The following is a 24,542-nucleotide window of genomic DNA, read 5'->3' on the forward strand; positions in this document are numbered from 1 at the left end:
GCTGCTGCTCATCTCCTGTTTGGCTAGTTAACCACAGTGGTCCCCAATGGACGTTTGCAATTTTTGTTGAAAATGGAGTCGAATCCTAAGTTAAAGGATATGGAGGAGGAAAGGGAAGAGGAAGAGGAGAAAGGAGGGGAGAGGAAGAAGAAAAAACCTGAAGTGTAGGAATATATTTTTAAAATACAGAATACTAAGGACAAAACCAAGTTTCTGCCATATAACTTCCTGTTATATATCATTTCCCAGTAAAACCACAAAATTCTATATTTTTAGGACTCTGGGTCAATGTGCTCCCTTTAAGCCTAGGACCTAATTGGACCATTCAATTTCTCAACTTTAAAGGACATGACATATAATACAATCTTTGTATATCATTTAGGGTGATGAAATTTAGGAAAATTTCTGATGCAAACGAAAATTGACAGCAACTTTCAAATACTGACTAGTTGGGAGATTTAATTAATCCAGCTGAATATACTAACACCAGTTTGACATAGTAGCTGCAAGTTTGGGTGTTAATACTGGGTTTCCTAGGTGATAAAGATTTTCTTTTTCTTTAGGGAGTTACAATGTTTCCCAAGTCTTGTACATTTATTCCCAGGAAAACAGAAAATGATCTATACCCAGATTAAAATAAGGAATGAAAAGTGGTGCTCATCCTTGACATGGCAAGATATTATCACATAATCACACTTAAGAATAATAAAACAATACTTTATACACTTAGGTAGAGAGTGAGGAAACAACTATTAAATGTCTTTTAAATATGGCCCTGTCTTCCCAAGAAATGTGAGTTGGTTTTTTTTTGTTTGTTTGTTTGTTTGTTTGTTTAATTTTTTTTTTTCAACGTTTATTTATTTTTGGGACAGAGAGAGACAGAGCATGAATGGGGGAGGGGCAGAGAGAGAGGGAGACACAGAATCGGAAACAGGCTCCAGGCTCTGAGCCATCAGACCAGAGCCTGACGCGGGGCTCGAACTCACGGACCGCGAGATCGTGACCTGGCTGAAGTCGGACGCTTAACCGACTGCGCCACCCAGGGGCCCCGAAATGTGAGTTTTTATAACAGAACTTGAATATATGGTACAAAACATACAATTCCGAATTAGAAATGCAAAACTAAGTTTATTAAATAACCTTGGCAATAAATAATAATGTTTCTAAGCAGAAATGCATTCTACACCTGTGTTGTACAGAAAGGACATTAACTTCCTCTCACTTAGTCTATCAACCAGCTTTGAAATGCAATTTTGAGAGATAACAGCAAGATAACATCCCCTGTGAGAAATATCTGATCAATGCTATGAAATTCTCAATAAAGGTAGGAGTTTTTCAATCTATAAAAACTCTTAAAAACATCTATTTAATTAACATATATATACATACATACACACACATATATTAAATTCAAGAATAGCAGAATTGCTAAGGATAATGGAGAGCACAATCCAATAGTATTAATAACCATTGTATCTCAAAACTCTACTTAGAAAAGTCCAGGCTCTTTCCTTAAGATACCTTCTATACAGTGAATGTGGAAGGGGGCATGAAGGATGTTCATTGATATAAAATTAAGCTAAAAGATACTTTGGTCTCAATTATCTAGATATTTTGAGTGAATGCCAGATGGTTTCCTCATTTTTCACTTCCTTTGCAGGGAACAAACAGCCTATGTCTTCTTTACAGGAAAAACTTTGCTCCCATTATATCATTGACAAATTTCAAAAGTATAAAATGACTTTGAGATGAGTCATCTCCAAGAGACCAGAGACTTGAATAGTTCCCCCTTAAATATAGGACTTCTTAGCAGTTTCATAAAAATCCTGGCACTTTAACCCGGGGATAGCAGTTGGTGATCCTCCCCCAGTGAAACTTTGGTGTCTGCATGAGTTTAACCCTATGACTCTTCTCTGGGTCCCTCAGCACGCTGTCACTCCCTTGTCATCCAGCATAGCCCGAAGACTTTGCTCCTTCCTTCCACCCTCTTTGATATGTCCAAGCTCTTCTGGGCAGGCTGATACTCAGATACTCTGGCTGCACTTCCTCAGCCCACCCCCATTACAGAGTTTCTTCACTGGTGACAGAAAAAAGGGAGAAAAAAGGACATTTGAGACACATGCTATGCCTGGATGTACTTGTCACTAACCTCACAAGCCAAAATTTGCAAAATTTAGTCAGTGCACCATTGTTGAGTTTGTATGACACACAATATTTAGCTTGGCTATATTTTAATTGTGGTATTTGCTTATTTGACTGTTTTTTTTTTTTTTTTAAGTGCCAAATGATCCTAGGAACCATCTTAGTTTCGGGAGGAAAAAAAAAAACACTAAAAAACAACAACAACAAAATTTAAATGAAAATTACAATTCCAGGCTGATATCTCCAACCTTTAAAATATCAATACGAGGGGTACCTATGTGGCTCAGTCAGTTAAGTGTACGACTTTGGCTCAGGTCATGATCTCACGGTTCATGAGTTTGAGCCCCTCATCAGGCTCTGTGTTGACAGCTCAGAGCCTGGAGCCTGCTTTAGATTCTGTGTCTTCCTCTCTCTCTGCCCGTCCCCTGATCATGCCTACTCCCTCTCTCTCAAAATAAACAAAAACATTTTTAAAAAATAAAAAATAAAATAAAACATCAATGACAAATAATTTCATACAAGATTCCAATTCATGCTGTCATCTAAGGAGTGTATTCCACACTCCCTGGGAGTCCCATCAGGGTGCGGGGCTAGTAAATGCATACTGTAGCAACCTATCGTTTTTATATGGGTATGGATGTGTGGTAACACCCTCTGTTAAAAAAAATTAAAATTAAAATTTTCTCTGCCATGCCCCCTAGTCTTAACCAAACATTGTTTCAATCGCTTTCTGGGGAAAGCCCTTGTTCTGTCCATGACCCCGCAGGTGGAGATTCAGAGGCCTCATGTCAGGGCCAGAACACAAAAGCAGGCTCCTTAACTTTCTTAATAAATGTGTTGATATCACCACTTGGTTCCCAAAAAGATGCCCTCTGTTCTTATTCCACAGCGGGCATAACTGATATACACCACTCTTGAAAGAATCACCTTGAAACGTTTGACATCCAGTTCCAACCAAAAACCCAATGGACAGAAAGTAAATGTGAGAATGCTCATCTGTCTGCTCCTCTGAAAGTCTAAGTTCTAGACTTACATCTTATTAAACATCAAAAGGTTACATACTCGGGCAACTTCTCTTCATGATACAACCTGGCCCTTTGTCAAAGGACATTACAAGAATGATCCATGTCGATCACACTGCTGTATGCATGATGAAGCACTCGTTAAGAATGTTTACCCATTCCGTTACACACGTTACATATACAATAGTTACAAGGGTTAGTTACAGGAACGTATTGCATTTGTCTTCTTAACAGGCGGTTTGAGTTGCTTCTAGGAAAACCAAAACTACATCCCTGCCCTCACTCCAAGCCTTGGACCCTCTCATTAACATATTTGCATTCACAGGTGTCCAGCTTCTGTTCTCCTCTATGACACACGTTCTATCTTCTGAATTACCAACCCCCCAATTTCTCAACATTCTCTCTGCATCAACTGTGCTGCAATATTCTCCATATAAAATAAAACCCACATTTGACCCCACGTGCCCTGTGGCTAATAACCGTTTCTCTGCTCCTCTTTGATAGCAAAACTCCTTGAAAGAATGGTCTAAACTCACTGTCTGTCAGTTCCTCCCTGCCCATTCCCTCTTGAACCTGCGCAGTTTAATTTTATCCAACCAGCATCACTGAGACATCTATTGTTGGAGTCACCCCTGACTGTGTTCCAATCCTCTGTCTTTATTTTATCCAGACAGTGGAACAAGTTGGGAGAGATATTCACTGGGGTGCAAATTTTGAGGAGGTGCCAAAAACTCAGTAACTGACATAAATAATGTTTCAATGTAATATTTTTCAAAGAAAATAAATGCAAAAAACTTCATGATGAACAAAATGTCAAAATTTTGAATGAAGACAGCATTTGATCAGGCTCAGACCAATGTAAGGGGAGCAAAGTAAATGTTTAAAGGTGGGATCAGATCCTGTTTCTGTGTGAAAGGTGATATTTTGTTTAAATATTAACATCCAAAGTTCTTACACTAGCCTCTAACACTACTTGTAAAAGTTTACCTGCAACAGAATCAGAATCACCTGGAGTCTTGGGTGTCTGGGTGGCTCAGTCAGTGGAGCATCCAACTCTTGATTTCAGCTCAGGTCTTGATCCCAGGATTGTGGGGTTGAGCCCCACATGGAGCTCCCTGCCCCTTTCCATCTGTCGCACACCCCCCCCCTCCCCGCCCAGTGACCCTGGCAAGCTGAGTGTGGAGCCTGCTTGATATCCTCTTCCCCTGCCCCTCTCCCCTACTCATGCTTTCTCTCTCTCTCTAAAAAAAATATAAATAAATAATAAATACTTTTTAAAACCCATTTAAAAAAAAAAAAGGAATCACCTGGGGTCTTGTTAAAGCGCCAATTGCTAGATCCCACCTCCCCAGAGCTTCAGATTTAGGAACCCTGGGTAGGGCCCAATAATTTGCATTTGTAACAAGTTTCCAGGAGACGCTGAGGCTGTTGGTCTGGGGTTCGTGCTGTGAAAACCAACAGCCTGCAGTATTTTTTACTTCTCTAAATTCATCCCCCATTATTTCCCATCTTCTTTCGCTGCTCCAGCCACTCTGACCTTTTTGGCCTTCAAGCCAGCTCCTACTTCAGGACCTTCGAAATTTCTTTCCTTCTGTCTGGAACATTCCTCCCCTAGATAACCACAAGGCCACTCCTTCCTTGAGTTCTCAGATCAAAAACCCTTTTAATAAGGTTTTTTTCTCAACACACCATATAAAATACCAAACTTGCCTCACCCTTGTCTGTAGTGCTTTATTGTTCTCCATAGAGCTTATCACCATCTGTTCTTTATCTATTTATTATTTTTCTCTTCCCTCAAGAATGTAAGCTCCATGACACACATTCTATACTTATTTCAATATTAATTCCAGAACCTAAAAAGTACTTGGCACATAGGTGCTCAATAAATATTTGGAAGAAATGAATGAGGGAGGGAATGAATGGATGAGTGAATGAATGAATGAACGAATGGGAATTGGGCATTCACCCTAGACTATTTCCACATCTGTTTCCAGGTTGCATAAGTGGAGGGAATAGTCAAATTTATCATGTGAGTCTGAGCAAGTCACTTAACTGCAGCCTCTTCCTGCAAAGTTTTATTGTAAAATCACCTTAATTGGCTTAATCAACCAAAAAAAATGACATTAATTCAGTAACCAATACCGGAAGCTTCCAATTCCCCGTTCTGTTTTACCCACATTGCTGACTTAGTGTGCATAGAGGACCACTTAAGGTGGCTAAAATTATAATCCTTCTACCCTGTTGCCACCTGCTTCCAATAGCTGTAAACTGATCTGTTCCTATGAAGAATCATCTCTGAGCTTTTATTTCCTTAAACTGTTTTTTTCTCTCATTCTCCTCTATCACGCTCTTTATTCTCCCCAGAGAGTCACCTAGTTTTCCCCAGCCAAGAGTCATTCCACCTTCTTCGTTACCAAGTGGCTCCAATTTAAGTGTCCATTCTCCTCATAAGACTCAGGATAAGCCATGATTAGGAATCCTGTTGGGATGATCCTGTTTCCTTGGCTAGCAGCTGGTGAAGGCATGTGCATATATCACTTAGTTCCAGTCTATGGTCATAGACTACTGGAGACCTCAGGAAAATGTAACTGCCTCTCACTAAAGAGACACTGGAATCAAAGAAATCAAAGATCCTTCTATCCAACATCGTGGTACCTGCATCTGACGTCTAGACCTGCAGCAACAACTTTGTAACCTTGAGGGAAGCTAGTGGAGGATAAAGGAGAGATAACTGAGGGGAAAAAAATAGAAAGACATTGGTTCTTGATTAATCAAGGAGCCAATGAGCGAACAACACTGGAGCTATGCTTTCTTGAGATTTCTTGGTATGTAGGACAATAAGACAGTTAGGTTTGGGGTTAGGAATCATCACTTGCATCCTTCCTCATATGGGGACTGTGCTCAGTAGCAACACTACAACAGCCCAGTTAAACACACAATCTGGGGGTGCCTGGGTGGCGCAGTCGGTTAAGCGTCTGACTTCAGCCAGGTCACGATCTTGCGGTCCGTGAGTTCCAGCCCTGCGTCAGGCTCTGGGCTGATGGCTCGGAGCCTAGGGCCTGTTTCCGATTCTGTGTCTCCCTCTCTCTCTGCCCCTCCCCCGTTCATGCCTGTCTCTCTCTGTCCCAAAAATAAATAAAAAAAAAAAACGTTGAAAAAAAAATTTTTTTTAAAAACACACAATCTGTATGTAAGGCAAGCTATATATCACATGTACAACTTTGCATCCTGGAATATAGCCCTTTCCAACCGCCATAAATTGCTTCCTGGGAATCAAATGCCTATTGGGGGGCATCTCATGCTGAGGTATCCATGTTAAATTTCAGGTAGATCCCAATCTCTTTAAGGTACCAAATAAATACAAACATCTGCTTCCTCAATGTGGCCCAGAAAGAAGTTGGTTTACATCTATCAACCCATGAAAGGAAATAAGCGGTTTTTATCATACACAATGACCAAAAATAGTAATCATTGCTTATTATTATTATAAGATGAGATCTAGGGGAGAAAATGTATCTTGAACTTTGTAGGACCTTTTTATACAATCAGCTCAATAGAGTTTCTACACAATTTCACAGATAAAAATGAAAGGGCTATGTGACATTTAAAAGAGCCCCTATAGATACTCATAATTTGAATAATTGTGATATGTTTGTTTCAGATATTCTGAAATCTCTGAATCAAAACCATTATAATATAACTATCAAATATCTCATGACACTAGGGGCACCTGGCTCAGTTGGTTGAGGGTCTGACTTCGGCCCAGGTCATGACTCCGTGCTTCGTGGGTTCGAACACCACATCAGGCTCTGTGCTGACAGGCTCAGAGCCTGGAGCCTGCTTCAGATTCTGTGTCTCCCTCTCTCTCTGCCCCTCCCCCACTCTGTCTCTCTGTCTCCCAAAAATCAATAAACATTAAAAAAAATATTCAAATATCTCATGACACTTAACTGTTTATTGCCTCATAAAGTATTTGCATCACTGGGCTTTTTTCTTTTCAAAGTTTACTTTTAGAAGTTCATTCTCGGGGAGCCCAGGTGGCTCAGTCAGTTAAGCATCCAACTCTTGACTTCCACTCAGATCATGATCTCATGGTTCATGAGATCAAGCTTTGCATCAGGCTCTGTGCTGACAGTGAGGAGCCTGCTTGGGATGTTCTCCGCCCCTCTTCTACTCCTCCCCCTGTTGGCACTCTCTCTGTGTTTCTCTCTCTCTCTCTTCCCCCCACCTTTCTAAATAAATAAATAAATGAATAAATAAATAAACAAACTTCAGAAGCTGACTATCTCCCAGTGACTTGTTCTTACTGGGTCACTGCTGCAGTGTAGTTAAAATTGTAAAGTTCTGCTTTGTTTCATATTTTTTGTCAGCTCCAGCTCCAGCGCTGTATTGGCAAGGGCTAGGGGTTTCTTCTAGAGTTTGGCTAATACTCCTTACTCAGGAAACCTCCAGATGGACATCGCAGAGATGCTGGTTCAGTTTTTTTCTTTTCAATTTGGACATGTCATGCACAACCTCACTGATGTATAAAACATCAGTAGAAAATGTAGAAAAGTTATTTTGCTTTTTGCCTGCGTATACCCTTTTTATGATGAGCTGAGATGTTTTTCCACAGGCAAAAGTTTTCCTAAAGAAAAACTATAAAAAATAAAAACCTAAAATAGAATAATTTAAACAGAAACTTTGCATTCAGATTTTTACAGTTTCCTGCATAAAAAAATAGAAGATGCTGTGAAGTCTCTAGGAAAGCAAAAATGTCTAACTAGAATGACACTTTTGAGAAGGCGTAGGGGATGTCCAAATTGCATCATGTTGTATATTTCAAGATATAATCATCATGGGTCAGATTATCCAAGAGGACTCCACCCTGAATTTCGGAATTGTATTTGCTATTATCATGCTCTCACGAGAATGATAAGTAAATAAACATTGCCCAATTGTTTTAGGTGGATATTCCAAGGCACATAGAAATCATGATGTAAAAATATTGCCTTTGCAGGATTTCTTAATGGATATCTAGTTCAGAAAATATTTTGAAACATGGAATCACCTGAGTATTGTTTTACTGCTGCTATAGGTTTTCACTTGCAAACCTTTTGAAACTCATACGAATACTATATCCATATTAGAACATACAAAAACAGGAGCGCCTGGGTAGCTCAGTCGGTTGAGCGTCTGACTTCAGCTCAGGTCATGATCTTGCAGTCTGTGATTTGAGCCCGGCGTCAGACTCTGTGCTGACAGCTCAGAGCCTGGAGCCTGCTTCAGATTCTGTGTCTTCCTCTCTCTCTGGCCCTCCCCCAACCACGCTCTGTCTCTCTCACTCAAAAAAAAAAAAAAAAGGAATAAATGTTAAAAAAAATTTTAATAAAAAAAAGAACACATACAAAAACACTATGAATTCCTTTGTAAAATAATGAAAATAAATAGTCCTGGTTCTTACCTTTTCCTTTTATGGGGAAGTATAGTTTCCTTCTATTGGGAGTTAGTGGAATGGTTTAGATCAGTCAGATTTGACTGATCTAAATTTATATCCTGGATCTATCGATCCATGATACTGGACAAATCTATTAACATGTAAGACTCTTAAATTCTTCATCTGTAAAAATGGGAGGAAGAAGGGCCATAGCTCCCCATACTCATCTGTCATAAGGTCCTTCACACTGGATTACAATTGGCTGGTTACTTGTCTGTTTCTGCCATGAAATTACGAGTTTCCTAGGGGATAGGAGAATGTCTTTGGAACAGGGGTCCTCAACCTTGGCTGCACATAAGAATCACCTGGGCAGTTTCCAAAACCCTAGGACCCAAGCTTAACCATTTAAATGATTATCCCTGAGGGTAGACCAACATGTCTTTCTTAGATTTCTCAGATGGGTTCACCTAACGTGAACCAAGAGTGAGAACCACTGCACGGTACCTGGTGTACAGGGGACATGTTGAATAGAATAAGTAAACCTAGTCCGTAAATGAGTGAAAGATGTCACATACCACATTACAATATTGACCTATCCATCTTCCGCCACTAGTCTGTGAGCTCATAGTATGAGAAACGCCATTATATTTGTTTTCCATCTTCATCTAACACAGTGTCTTATTGGCTTTATACCCTTGGGCGTGTATTAAGAGTTCGATGGTGGGTTGAGAAAGACAATATGAAATAAGGCAAAAAGAGTTTCCTTGGTCAATTAAATGAAAGATTTTTTAAGTAGATAAAAAGCGTAAGAAAAGATTAGATTTGCTCATGTATCTCAAATGGAAAAAGAGAAAAACGAGTTCTACTTTCATATGTACTGTGATAATTCCATAAATATAGAACTATGTACTAAATAGCCAGTATACAACAGACAATTTTGCCTTGACTGGGTACCCGGAGAAAATTAGGAAACAAATGGGCAAATGCACCCTTTTTGGCTTTTATCTGGACTGCTTTGGGCTCTGCAGGAAGAGCTGAGACCATCATCCAGAGAGGACAGTCTCACAAACGTTAATGTACACAACACATTATTTACTGGATGGTCATTTCTTAGAAACTGTTTTGAGTAGCCAGTAATGCCTGCTTCCAATTTTAGTGAATGTTTGCTCTTATATTCTCCCCCACAGTGTGAATTAGATGAGATTTGCTTGCTCCCCTGGCCTAAATAAGGCTGAAATATTCTTAAACTCTACAAGACAAAGCCACAGACTCTCATCTTTGAGTATGAAACGTTTACTGAATTTATCCTGCAAAATTCTTTCTTCAGCATCAAAATAGTTTAAAAGTGTGTGTGTGTGTGTGTGTGTGTGTGTGTGTGTTTCCTTGTTATTTACTTATCTACTTTGGTAAGTTCATACCCATTAAATGTTTGAATAACATAACATGTTAAAGAAAATTTTCACAGGAAGCTGTATATGTGAGTACCAATTGGTATAAAAGCAAAAGAAAAATTAAAATAATAAGTGTATAAAATAAAAGCAAAACATAAAATTGGCCAAGTATTTGACACCTGTCAGTGTCACCCAAAGATACTTCACCGTAGAAGCAGCAGTGTGTTTCAACCTCCAACATTTTTTTTCACTCCTATAAAAGCAGCCTTGTTAGTTCTGCCCTCAATACCCCTGAGGTTTGAGTCCCAACTCTTCAAGACTATTCCTTTTACCTCTATGTATTAGTACCAGCTGAGGAGCACTCCCTCTTCAGAGGTCTGAGTCCCAGTTCCCTGGGGTTCCTTCTCCAGACTTGAAAGCTTTAGTAGCTTCAATCTTTTATTTTTGTTCTCCCAGCCCCACTTTTTTGTGCAATTATAACCTCTATATTCCATTAGTCTTTGCTTTTTCATTTTCAGCTCTCCAACACCTGTGTAATCAACTCCTTCTATTAAATTCTCTATTGAGATACCTAGTGTGGTTTGTTCTTTGCCTGCTGGGACTTGACTAATACACACATGAAGGAGAACTGTGTAACAGTTGGAAGCAACAAATTAATGTAGACATAAGCAACATTAAAAAATATTGGGGTGCCTGGGTGACTCAGTTGGTTAAGCGTCCAACTTCAGCTCAGGTCATGATCTCACGGTTGGTGGGTTCAAGCCCCACGTCGGGCTCTGTGCTGACAGCTCAGAGCCTGGAGCCTGCTTCAGATTCTGTATCTCCCTCTCTCTCTGCCCCTTCCCCATTTGCACTCTGCCTCTCTCACTCTCGATAATGAATAAATGTTAAATAAATAAATAAATAAATAAATAAATAAATAAATATTAAATACAGGGTACTGAGTTAAAGAGCAGGAAACAGAACACGGTCATCAACATGATGTAATTTACATAAATTAAAAATTATTCCTTCAGAAAATCAGTATGTATTTTCAAGAATACATGCAACATATTAGAATGGCGGCTTATGACAGAGATAGGAACCAAAGTGAGATACAGACATAAAGGAGAATGAAGGGAAGGAGGGAAGGAGGGTAAAAGGGAGGAAAGAAGGTATCTATGAAAAGGACTTTGCATGAATCGATGATTATAACATGTCATTTATTGAGATTTATGATTAACTCAACCTTTTGCCCTTAAGAGCATGAGAATCATGAGTTTAAATTGCAAATGACAGTGGCACTTGGGCCGCTCAGTCAGTTGAGCCACCAACTCTTGATTTTGCCTCAGGTCATGATCTCATATCATGAATTCCACAGCGGGAACTGAGAATGGAGCCTGCTTGGGATTCTCTCTTTTTCTCGCTCTCTCTCAAAAAAAAAATTTTTGTTTTGAATTGCGAGTGACCAAAAATCAAACTAACTTGGGGGGAGGTAAGGGCTAATTTCTTGGCTTATGTAACAAAACAAAACAAAACAAAAATCACACACAGCTGAATCCAGGGGCTCAATTACACCATGTTATATTACTCTGTCTTTTGCTTTTCTCTGAATTGGTTTCTATCTAGCACATTATCTCCACCACAAAGCACCTAGAAAATCAAGGCTTTTATTTTAGTGTATAAGGCATCTGAACATTTTTTTTTTTCTCTCCTTTATCATCACTCTGGCCAAAGTTATAGGATAATGCTCGTTGGCTCTGATTGGTCTGCTCAGGTCATGTGCACTTCCTGAACCAATCACTATGGGGATAAATACTTTTTATTGGCCAATCATGGGTCATTCTCCCCAGAGAGTGGTTTCAGTTTCATGGAACCTGTTACTAGAAGCAAATTCTTCAATACAACCTCAATCCTATTAAAATGTTTCCAAAACTGCTCAATTACTATTAAAGAATTCTACAATGGCACTGTTCTTTCAGTAGAAATATTATATCTGGGTACATCACAGAGGTAGAGCTGGTCTTTAAAGAGAGGACAAAGAACATGACTCACGGCCATGTGGCTTTATTTTAGGCATGCTGTGAATTCCTCTTGCCTAAAATATCTTCCCCATCTGCCAACCACAGTCTTAAATTCCAGTTCCACTACTGAGATTCATTGTTGTGAGCCTATAACATGGACCCTCCAACTGCTTTGGAAAAAGTAAATGTCTCTTTGAATTTATCAGCTTTTTAAAAAATGTTTATTTATTTTTGAGAGAGAGAGCATGCACAAGCGGGGGAGGGAAAGGGACAGAGGATCTGAAGTGGGTTCTGCACTGACAGTAGTGATTCAGGTGTGGGACTTGAACTCACATACCTCGAGATCATGACTTGAATCCTGAGATCATGACCTGAGCCAAAGTCAGGTGCTCGACCAACTGAGCCACCCAGATGCCCCACATTTATCAGTTTTTAACACCTAAGTATTGATTACCTTATCAGATTAATGATGCTAGGGAAGGCAATAGTGAGGGGTCCCTCAGAGAAAAGAGTCTAAATGTGTTAAACTATCACAAAAGGCAGACTTGGAACTGTGTGGCCACAGTGATAGGGAAGAGTGAGGAGAAGGCTGGCAGGTGATAGGGGACACTTGAGACACAACCTGTCTAATTCACAAATCCTCTTGGTAAAACTACCCATTACAGCACTTAATTACATCTTAGGAGGGGCGTCCTATGAGAAAATGTCCTAACAAGACAAGTTCTTAATAAGGCAAATTCCATATTTGAGACATGGCTGTAGAAGAGCATCTGTCCTGGGTCTACAGGAAGAAAGAAGATTGTTTAAACAAAAGAGAGCCACCAGGAAGAACCTCAGACTCTAACAACTCTCTTGAAGTGTTTCTTGCTTCTAATAGTTATGCATATCCCTAGGACCCTTGTTGATCTTTTCTATTGATATGAAGGTGCCAGTGTCTAAATGGCTTTTTTTTTCAGCTAATGCAGTTAACACAGAGCACTACCCCAAAGCTGGCATCCCATGCGATTTGGGACAAGATACTGTCCTTTCCTATATTGTCCCAATTTTGAACCCCTTATTACTAAGTTTCCTATCTCAGGCTCCATCTTCCTAAAAGTAACTGTAACAATGTATAACAATACAAACCTTCCCCAAAGTTTAGTAAGTAGACTGAAGGAAAAAAAGGAGGGATGAAGAGAAGGGGAAAAGAAAGGGAGGCAAGAACCACTGGCAGTGATTATCTGCAGGAAAAGGAATGTGATGAAGGTCCAGATAGTTAATAAAAAAAAATAAGCCTTTTCATTCTATATATTTTATTATGGCTTGGTTTTTGTTTACAGTGGTCATGAATTCATGAATCCTTTTAGTGACTTAGAATTTAGTAAAATTTGTATTTGATTGATTCTACTTCTAAAAGATCTTTGTTTTAGGATTAAACTTGAGGGAGACGGGCCAGCTCTGTCGCCTAAATACTGACCACATAGAGAAAAAGTGTATCCTATAAAAGCTGGCGTTGCCTGGAGCTTAAGAATAATGCTTAAGTGATATAAAACCAAGCTGAATAAAAATGCAAAATACTCCAATTCTTTGTTACGTCTGCTTTTCTCTTTTTTCAAATAGAATGAACTACTGCTGTTCTTGAGAGTGTCATAAAGATACAGGTCGGTTATGCCGCTCCCCTGGATGGGTTTCAGTTGGTAATAAATGGTTTTCTGAGACGTCTGAGTTAAAGCTCTTATGTAAATAGAGAGAGGCTTACATAATGCTCTTTAAACTAGAACTTTGAAGACAATCTGCACTAGGCATATGAAATCTGTCTGTGCTGCAAATGACATCTGAAAACTAACAGGAAACCATCCAAGAAGTGGTTTAAGAAAACAGGAAGAATAAACACCCACAGTGAGAGCTTCTGATCAATCATTTAACCAAACCTCAACCACGACCAGTGAATAGTACGTAAGAGGTGTATCTTGGGCTTATAGTAATGCTACTAACCAAAGCGCACTTCAGCAGCGCTCAGGAGGATCGTTCATTGTAAATTTCTATGTAAAATTCCCCAGGGGCTGGAGCTGTGCCTTCGGCTGTTTCCCTCCCAGTAAGGTTAGACAGTGCATCATCTCACGGAAGAAGCTAAACTAGTATTGATTTTCCAATTTCTAAAAGGAGTAACCATTTCGAGCAAAGGCACGCTGGGGGGTGGGGGTGGGGTCTGCGTAAAGGAGAAACACATTGCAAACCGAAAGCGCTGCGGAGATGGGAAGAGGGAGCTGTGGTGAGCGAACAGAGGCTCCTCTCTGCCCAAGTAGCGGGGGGTTGCGAAGTTCTCGCCACAACAGCTGCGACGTTCTAATTCTGTAGACCAGCCAGGAGAGAAGTTTCTCTGCCAAAAGACAGAAATTTCTGTATTGGGGGGGGGGGGGGGGGGGAGGCGGGAAGGACCATCTTTCATCCGTTCTCACTCCCGCCTCACCTACGTTACCCCGGGATCCTGATGCCCTCCCTTCCGACCCCCTCGGTGAGCAGCAGGTGGGCGGGGAGCGCGAGCTGGCGCTGGCCGAGAGCTAAACGCCACCAGACTTTCCCCAGCGCCCCCCCCCCCAGCCCCTCCCCACCCGCGGCCTCGGAGCCCAGCCCCGCCTCCCCGCCCCGCAATCCCGGGGCCCCAGGCCGCGCACGGATCCGAGGCGACGTGTTCGAGCCCCCGAAAACGAGTGGACCAACTTTCAGGTCCACCCCCAACCCTGAGACTGCCTTTTCACCCGCGACCCGGAGTGCGCGCTAAGCAGCAGCCAAGTGAGAGCGTGCGTCGGTCAGCGCGCGGGGGAGCCGTGCGGCGGGCGGCCCGAGGGCCCGGCGGGCAGGAGCGCTGGAGGGAGCCGCGGCGCCTGGAGCCTCGGAAAGCATCTGCCCTGCTGGGGCCCGCAGGGGCGCCCCTCTCAGCGCCGCCCCCTTCCGCGACAGCCCCTGCGGCGCCCAAAGGCTGCGCGGGGATGGGGAACCCGCGGGCAGAGACCCCCTCCCGCCCGCATCTGCTAACTTTCCTAACATCTCCCCCCTCACCCTGCCATGTAACACACTATTTACGACCGCGTAGACTGCGCTCACGCACGCCTGCCCTTTTCCCCAGAAGCCTGAAAGTGGCTGAATGGAAACACTGACACGTGAAAACTCTATTCTGAGTGACTTAGTATCCGCCGCCTTGAGGTTTTAATCTTGCCCTGCTCGTCCCGCCCGGTGCTCCGGGCAGCTGTCCGAACGGTCCCGGCAGTCTTTACTGTCCCTAGGGATGGGGAGGCGAGGAGGAAGGGGGAGGAGGAAACGTGAGAGGTCTGGGGCCACAAGGAATATCCAAGGGGAGACTCCGAATTCTAATCCCAAGAATTTAAGTCCACGTGCATTGTTTCCAAACCAAATGCACATGGCAGCTCTCTTCGGAGCCCTAGGACCCCTAAATTGTATTTTAGGAATAGAGAGAAGGGACGCGCCACCACAGACCATCTGTCCTTGGGGGGTAAGGGTACTGTTTACCTTAATCCTGCCCTTTCCCTGCCCCCCCCACCCCCGCCGTTGGCAACAGGTTTTCAAACATGGGAGAGGCACATACACACGCACCTGGCTCACTCTTCACCTTGGTGGCCGGCGCCAGCCACGTGTTGGCCCCAGACAGGGTCAGACAGGCCGTACTTGTCTCGTTGGCATGGGTGCCTGTGGCTAGCATGGTGCGAGATTTCAAAATGTCAGGGCCCTGCTGCGGAGATCACAGACCAACCTCTTATGAACCTCCCCCGGAAAGAAATGAGTGCGCTTTGTCTTGCCTTTGGTTGTTCCTCACCTAAGAAAATCTTTTTTTCTTTTCCAAACACAACACTGAGGATCACTTGTGTCCTTACACTTCTAGCTTAGACGTGTCTACTCTAAAAGGGTCCGGGGTGCATTTTGGCTGGACTTTCCTTTCTTCTGAGTCCCTGCCAGGGATCTTAACCCCTAGTTTTCCTGGCCTGAGACATTGACTGGTGGCCCATCCTTCTTTGGGACAGCTTCCAATGCTCCAGGTCTACTAGGGGTCCGCCCACCAAGCCCCCTGCTCACTAACTACCGCTGACAATAAGAAGTGGAGAGAGCTTACTTCTCTCTCATATGACCTCCAACCTGAGGCTTTGCATGGCGAAGGCAAGGAAAGCAGAGGAGATGGTGGGTGGACATTCCAACTCTGACCTCAGAGAAGGAAAACCCTGAACTAACTGCCTCTCCCCACCTTGCATTGTATTCCTGAAACCTGAAATGAAAATGGAAATTGCTTGATATATGAGGAGACGTTATCTAATTAGGGCGTAAGAAATTTAATCTTTCCAGCATGCAGGTCATATAATTAATGTTAATTTAACGCTCAAATTCTCAGTCATTAATTTTTATTCTCTTAAATGCAGTTTGGCAGGGGCCCCTGATCCATGGCAATGGATTTTACTGGATGTGAAAGCACACTTGGTCTTAGGAGTGACTCACCGTAGACCTTCCCATCCCAATAACAAGATCACATCATGTATGCATTATTAAGCCACATAATTGAACGGTCCATAGTTTGCATATCAGACTATTAAAATAATGTGTTTTGCTTTTCTCTGAACACGTATTGTTCAAGCCTCTGCGAATATGTGGCGATTCTGATAATTATCACCAAATTACTGCAAATGTTCTCTTCATTAACATGATTTCTTTCAAGCATTTTTAAAAATGTGAATGTTATTATGAATTAAGAAACTTCTTACAAAGTTGTGTGAAGTGTGTGTGTGTGAAGTGTGTGTGTGTGTGTGTGTGTGTGTGTGTGTTTTAAGGGACTTGTCACTGGGAAGGAAAGGATATATTTTAAATGGAGGAGGGAGAAAAATGCTTTTGACTAAGTCTTTCAAGTGGCTTCCTTTGGTCAAATGAAAGTTTTCTCCCTAGTTTTTTGGGCAGCGTCTAGGCAAGAGACAAACAGAGAAAATAGAAAAAAAGAGGGAGAAAAGAGGGAGGGAGGAGAGAGAATTTGAAAGTCACAGGAGAGTAAGAGAATTAATTTTTTTAAGTCCCTACTATCTTGTCCCATCTGGTGTGGATAACTTGTCCCCACAAATAACCTCCTAACTTTTTACCTGACCTAGAGTAAACTAATATCCTCCCTTTTTAAAATACCAACTCAATTTTTTCTAAAGATAACAGCTCACAATTAACTAAATATTGCTGTCTTCCCCTAGCTATTCTGAGCTATACTGTTGGGAGAAATTATAAGCCGTAAAGAGCCTTTATTGTAACCTCTCCACCACACACAGTTTCTAAAGTTGAATAGCAAGACATTAAAACAGACACACACACTACTGCAAAATAAGAGTCTCTTCTAAATGTGAGAAAATTTCATCCACCCCCCATTTCTAGTGAAATTTCCCTTTGAGTGATTTTTAAACTTATAACAAACAGGTCTTTCTGCCGCTGGTATTGTCGCTCCTTCCCGGCACAGCGTCGCGCAGCGCGCGGGTCGCTCTCCTCCGACGGCGCTTCCAACACCGAAAAGCTGCCATCAGCCCCGGTGAAGAGGGAGTTTCACCCACTGGTAATGTCACAAGAGTTTGAGGTTGTAAGGTTTTTCCTAAATAAAAGACGTCACCTCGGGTGGGAGTGAGGAGAGAGAGAGAGAGAGAGAGAGAGAGAATGAGTTGTGGCTGGTGCATTCCGTCCGCTCCAGCAGTAACCTGCTTGGCTGTTCCCTGCTGGGCTGGATACCCCCTCCCCTTGCTAGGTGCCCGGATCCTTCGGGCCTCTCTCCTCAAGCCCACGGTCAGCTCTCCCGGGAAGGGGTGCCAGGCCCCGGGCGGCACTTTTATTTTGGCTGAGAGGAGAGAACGCTGCTCCCAGGCCCGAAGAAGGCGAACTGAGCCCTTCTGTTTGGATTTCCCTCCTCGCTATAGCAACCAGCAGCATCCGGACAAAAATGCGCCCTCCCTGGACAATGGCCCGGCCTCCCGCTTCTCGCCCTCGTCTTCCTCCACCGGATCGCAGCCAGGACCTGCCTAGGAGCTCAGTGGCTCAGTGGCAGGGAACGCCCCCACCCCCATCCTGCTCTGTTCCCTAGCAGTCCCTCCCGAGGTCAGGCCAGGGCGCTGGGACGCCGGCGCAGCCCCTTCTCCCTACCCCTGCTGATCCCCCACGCAGGCCGAGGCCGGGACACAGAACCTCCTGGCAGAGCTCGGGAGCTCCCACAGCGGAGTTCTCCGCGGGATTGTGTGGGTGGTTAGATGGTCCTGAGTAGCACAAACTCCAGCTTTCTTTCAGGGTTAAGAAAACAATTATTAGTATAATGCACAAAGCAGACTACTCCCTCCCTCCCGCCCCCCCCATCCGCACACATTCACATTCACGTAAATATAAGCATCCTAAACCACGATCCTAGGCATGATCTCTGACTTTCTTTCACTCTCCCAAGGTTAATTAGGTTCCCTTCCACGAACCGAGCTCCGCGCCTATTCATTATTCTCTCCCTCTGACCTAGGGCGTTAATATGATCAGGCCTGTGACTCGGCCGTGTCCTGTTTTCCTATTTTGCATTTAATGCTGGGACCCGGCTGCCCCAGATTACCATCGAAAACTCGAAGGAAAGACAAGAGGAGTGAACTGTTCTCAATGCTCTAACCTGCCTAGACCTTTGCTTTCTGCGTCGTTTTCCGGACAATGCCACCCTTTACATCACCGGGACCCACGTTCTGAAAACCTCCCTTTAAAAAAATAGTCATCCCTAACTTTATTAAGTCGAAAAGTGCCTAGAATGACAGATCTAAAAACTCAGAAAGCCAGGAGGAAGTCTTGGCCCACAGCTAATACCGCTGTGATTAACTGCCCTTAAGAAAAACTTCGCTCCCGCGCATCATCCCTCCCCGCTGAATGCGGTCCCCCGGACACTAACAACACGATTGTTAAGTGCATTCGTACAATTTAGAAGGGATTTACATTCCTGATCTGTGCAGCCAGAATAAGAAAACCGAAGTCCAGCCTCAACCAAATGCAGTCTTGTTTCCCCCAGCGATCGAAACCCAGCCCTAGCTGTTGGACGCCGCACCAGTGCAATTGCTAAGGACGCCCTTTCACTGCGCCTCTGCGCAGGTGTGTGTCCGTGCTCTCACCCCTTGCCTTTCGCTTCTCAAATTATTCCAGAGCATAAGAAAGGGAACGGACTGCGGCAAGAGCTTTATTTTTAAATGCTTTAGAGCTAAGGAGGTTTGTGGGAAATCCCTTTAATTTATCAGAGTTGTCATTCCCTCCTGGTAGTCAGCTACCCACCTGCTTTAAGGCGGCGGCGGGGGGGGGGAAGGGCAGGGGCGGAGGGGGGCTGGTGGAGGGGGTGGAGGTGGGCACCCTCAGGCTCCATTGCTAGGAAGTCATTAGTCCTTTAAAAGCAAAATTTCAGGAAAGGAACTAGGAGCCACCAATCACCTCCTGTTCTGTTCCTGATATTTCAATATAAACAAGCTGTATTAACTCCAAATAGAATTTATCTCGCGCACTGATGGAATGTGTCCTTTATGCTTTCTCCCCTGTAAGGCCTCTTATTCACCACTCAAAATTTAGCAGTCTTCCTTTGATAAATTACTCAAAGTAATCCCTGAAACAGCTAGACTGCCTGGGTGATGTGGTTTTAGAAGTCTTCAAACCGTGCCTGTCTATAAAATATTCACTTGCGGACTACAAAGGGGGGATCATTTTTAATGACAAGATTCAGAACTGGGAGTAAAGGGGGAAGAGATTAATATCCATGAATTCAAATAATTTCATTTCAAATACTGAACTTAGAACTTAGAACATTATATCTCACTGGTTTACACAGTAGCGAAGAATCATCTGTATATGAGGTGTGGACAAACATAGAGTTGCCAAGCATATGAAGAATGGGAGTTTCCACTTTCAGAAAACTTTTCCTTCTTCAAGACCATTCATGACATAGAGCCAGATGCACATTTAGAAACTTGTAAAATACATGTATAGGCAGTAATTCATATAAATATGAGATTTTTTAAATTGTAGTGACAGTGTGCTGCTACATAATTAAAGATATTAATTTCTGTTGTTTTTTTTTAAGAAGCTAAATGTTTATTGTGTCTCTCATAAGGACTGGCAACTTGAAAATGCATTTTCCATGCTCTTTATGAATGCATCCCCAAGACTGCAGTTCTTGAAGCTTTCAGGAGGTTTTCATTAAAGCAGCCAGCTGCCTCTTTGTGTGGATTGGCTGTTTAAAGCTATAGCTCTGAGGTGGGAGCCTCAGTTTTGACATTCTGTAGGCCCTTAGCAAAGAAGTTCCATTCGAATGTGGGGGAGCTCTCAAATGAAACGTCATCTGGGGGGCCAGCAGGAGAGCAGAAAGCACAGGAATGATGGGCTGGGACACAGGAGGAGGAAAGAGGGAAGGAAGGGGGAAAGGAGGGGGGAGAGAGGGAGGAGTGGGAAAAGAAGAGATTCAAACAACCCTCCTCCAAGGAAGATACATTTAAAAGGAGACACCAACAGGCAATTTTATCCAAGTTTAAGCCAGTTGCCACCTCCTAAGAAATTTCCCTGTTTCCTGATTTTTATTATCATGAGACTACCTAAATAAGAAATAAATTAAGATCTATCAAATGAGTACCATCTCTCTATTTTAATAACTGTGCCTTTTCAGCACAGTGTGTGGGGATGGTTATGGGTGTTTTTTCTGCCAAGTCCTGGTACAGAGAAATAAATAAATGTTTTTGTTTTTGTTTTACCTATAGTGTGAGTGTGTTTAGTAGACGAATGAGTTAATAAATTAGAGTTCAAGTTAGAGAGCATGGACTGATACCATTACTGTTATTCAAGTGAAGACTTTGGGGGCCATGGGTTAAGGGGCCAGGCCCAGCTCACTCTTTTGAGGAGTGTGACAGGGTGGAGATAAATAGGGGTCTTTTCGGTTACGTTCGGATACGTTGAGCTGTTTCCTCTCCACGCCGAGCACCCGGGCAAGAGGGAGTCCGCACTATTTCTTCAAACCAGTCCAGGTCAGGATACCCACAGAGTACAGCCCTTCCTGGGACCTAAGGGAAGGGCCCAGGCTAGCGCCGCTGCCTGCATCTCTTCTTAGGGTGCCTCAAGTCTGTTCTCGCTGAAAGGGCCCAGGGGACCCTGCAGCCGCCCCCAGGCAGCGAGGCCCGCTCGAAGAGCCTGCTCAGCCATTGTCCTAGCGAGTGATCTCAGAGAGCTGTGCTGGAGTGAGGGAGATATCAAGACACCTTGTCAGTTCAAAGCATTTTAGGGTTGTTTGAAATCCTCTCCACGTCAACGTAAGCAGCCTCAGTATTTGAACAGCTGCTTTGAACAGTGAAAGGGAATGAGCTGAATCAAAACCTGGAGGTGTCTCCCCGAGACACCTTCAACGCGCTTTTATGCGGGTTGGAGAAAGGCAGGCAGACCTGCAGACTCTGCCCTGGCCCGGTCAGCCGCAAAAAAAAAAAAAAAAAGGCGCCCACGACGGTGGGGGTGGCGGGGGAGGGAAGATGAAGAAGCCCCCATCTGGAGCTAAAACCCCGGAGAGTCTCGGTTCCCGGAGCCCCAGGGAAGAGTCGCGCCGGGAGACAGACAGGAAGCCGAGGCTACTCTGGACCCGGCGTTCGCGCCAGCCGGGCCTCCGGCGACAAGCAGGGAGGCGGGGGAAGCGCGGGGGGGAGGTGGGACACAGAGCCCTGGTGCGCGCCCAGCCCTGCCCGCCCGGCGATTGGCCCGGCTCCGAGGTTGGGGGTGGGGTGCGGAGGCTGAGGCCCAGGGGTTGAGCATTGCTTTGTGTACTCCCGGGGATTTATTGGGTGTATTAATCCGGGAGAACTACCCCGCTTGCCCTGTTGAGAACGTTCTGGCTCCAACGTCGGCCAGCAAAATGGGGGCGGGCGGGTGGGGGCGGAGTGGAGTAGAGACCCGGGACCTCTACGTGGAATGGATATCAGAGTCCCAGTGAAGTCCCTTTACAGACAGGAAGTTTTGATGTACACGTGCAGCATATTCTTGCCCCCACTCCGCAACCGAGCGCCCAAAGCCTGGGGTTGAGGGGAGGCGGCAGAAGAAGAGGCAGGTGGAGAGACCTTTAAACTGACTCCGAGCCCGAGCCCGGCCGCCTCGGCTTTCTCAGAGATGTGTCTGGAAACCCTGTCTTCTCTTGAGTGTATCACCCCACGGACTGCAGAGGGCCTTGTCCCTTGAGAAATGTGAAATCAAATCCAGAGAAAAGCAGACACCTGCCCTGAAAGGGCGAAGGGGGGGGGGGGGGGGTGAGCTGCTGAGTATTCGGACACTGCCTTTCCCGGCGGCTGGATTCCTCCATCTGGGGATCTCTGAGTTCTCCGAGCTGGGAGGCGGAGGAGGGGGGTGGGGGGCAGAGGGCTGAGGCCCGCCTGGATGGGACGCTGCTGGCACGCCGCCCGTGCGCTCCCAAAGCCCCAGGAGAGCCGCGCGCCCAGCGCCGGGAACTCCGGGCCGCTGTCGTGAGGAGGCGGTCCTGCCCGCCGCCCAGCCCCTTCACTCCCTGTCGAGGAGCCTCCAGCGCCAGCCGCCGAGTCTGCGCGCTCCGAGGCTAGGACTTTTTCATTTTTTCCTAACCGGGCAAAGTTACGGGATTCCTAGCAGCCCCCAGGCGCGCGGCTGCAGTGGCTCCGCGCTTGCGCTGGGACTGAGCGCCACTCCGTGTGTGTCCTCGCCTTGCCGCGCGGGTGCGCGCGTGGGGGGAAGCAGGTCCGTCCTGTTGGCGGCCTGTGGGTTCGCCCCTCCCCTAACCATTTCTCTCTCCCACACACACGCTCATAAACACAGGGCACGTGGAAATTCTCAGCCAAAGCGCCTTGCCCGGGCGGGTGCTCAACGTGGTGATTTATAAACAACTCAGCCACTCCCCAAAGAGCTCGTTCCTCGTTAGTCATGATGAATTCTCTGGCCCGCTCCACTTTGCTGTCTAGATTAAGATGCTCGGAGGCCCCAAAGTGCTCCCCTTGAGCGTTGTTTTGGCTTCCTTTACAAATCCACCACCCCCGGCAGCGCCAGCGCTACAACGCACAGGGCCAAGGGTGAGAGGTGGGGACGAAAGTCACTTTCCCTGGGATCTTTTTTTCTTTTCCCGGCAGCAACTTTTGATTCTCTTGGCAGTATCCGCGCCCTTCACTTGGCCCTGCGTGGTGGTCCCGCTGCTGCAGGCAGGGTCCGCGCCTGAGTCTCTCCCACCAGGCTCGCAGGCTCCTAAGCCCGCGGCAGGCACCTGCTCCCGGTGGCTAGGGAACTGACCAAGCGATGCGCTCGCGCCCAGTAGAGCGGCGCCGCGGTGTACTCTCCCGCAGTCTTGCTCTGGAGTTCACGGCTGAAGGCTAAGCTGGAGCTTAGCCAGCGAGCGCCCGAGAGCTGAGTTAGACCAGCCCCACCCGCTGGCGTCCGTAGAAGTTACTAATTAGGAAGATTCCCCTAGCATCAGCCCATTTTCCTTCACACACCGTTCCTCCCTTTGGAAGCAGCTAACGGAAAAGTTGTATCGAGAAGAGCCAGCCGCACAGGCAAGCGCGCACGCAGCTCCGCGTCTCGGCTTCCCGGAGCGGCCCTGGGTGCCGCCACCGCACCCGGAGGCTGAGCACCGCCACCGCACCCGGAGGCTGAGCACCCCTTGCCAGCGCTTCTGTGGCCTCACACAGGGCAAAGGTCTTCCCGCCCAGACTCCTGGTTTTACTAAGCCAAAAACTGCGCGCGCCCCAGTGTGTTAGTTAATCTGACAGACTTTATGAGTTTTGTTTTGTTTTCGGTCCAGGCCGCTGCGCTGTCAGAGCAGGCAGTTCCGCGCCTTTACAGGAGTTTCTCACTAGTGGATGAGCGCAGGCTAAGCCTGCCTCTCATGGGGTCCTCTCGCCCAGGGGCTGGGAGACAACTGGGCCTGGAACCTAAAAGGAAGGGAGCCTGTGCTAGCGGCGGGTTGGAAGGGAGGAAAAGGACCTTTATTTGGGGGCAAAAGTGTCCGCACATCCTGAAGCAAAAAGCACGTGGACATTGAAATTCTATCCGTGGGGGTAAAGGAGACTTCAACAGGGGGACAAGTCTGGCTTCTGACTCTTGGTTTAAGAAACGCTGGTGTGTGTGTGTGTGTGTGTGTGTGTGTGTGTGTGTCCCAAGGTGAATAAAAACGGGACTACCCCTGGCTCCTGCGACTCAGCTTTTCTTTTTCTCTCTCCTTCTTCACCCCCCACCCCAGCCCTAACAGGAAGAAAAGGTAGACCAACACCCCCCCACCCGCCACCACAACCCCCACACACCCAAGTCTTCCAAGTGGCTGTGGTCGAAAGAAGACTGAGGCTGCCCCCCGCCCCCCACCATCAGCACCCCCCCCCCCCACCGCGCGCACCGCGCGTCTGCTAGGGAGACAGATGGGGGGCGGGGCCCATCCAAGAGGGGCGGAGGAGCCCCGGGGTTGGAGAGCTGGGGTGGTGAGAACTAAGAGAATCTGAATTGGGTGGAGAGGGGGGACTGGAGGAGGGCTGAGAGGACTCGGCGCCCGGGGGGGAGGAGGAGGGGGCAGCTCTACGCCAATCAG

Source organism: Prionailurus viverrinus, chromosome B2, assembly GCF_022837055.1.
Source record: "Prionailurus viverrinus isolate Anna chromosome B2, UM_Priviv_1.0, whole genome shotgun sequence".
Classification (NCBI taxonomy): domain Eukaryota; kingdom Metazoa; phylum Chordata; class Mammalia; order Carnivora; family Felidae; genus Prionailurus; species Prionailurus viverrinus.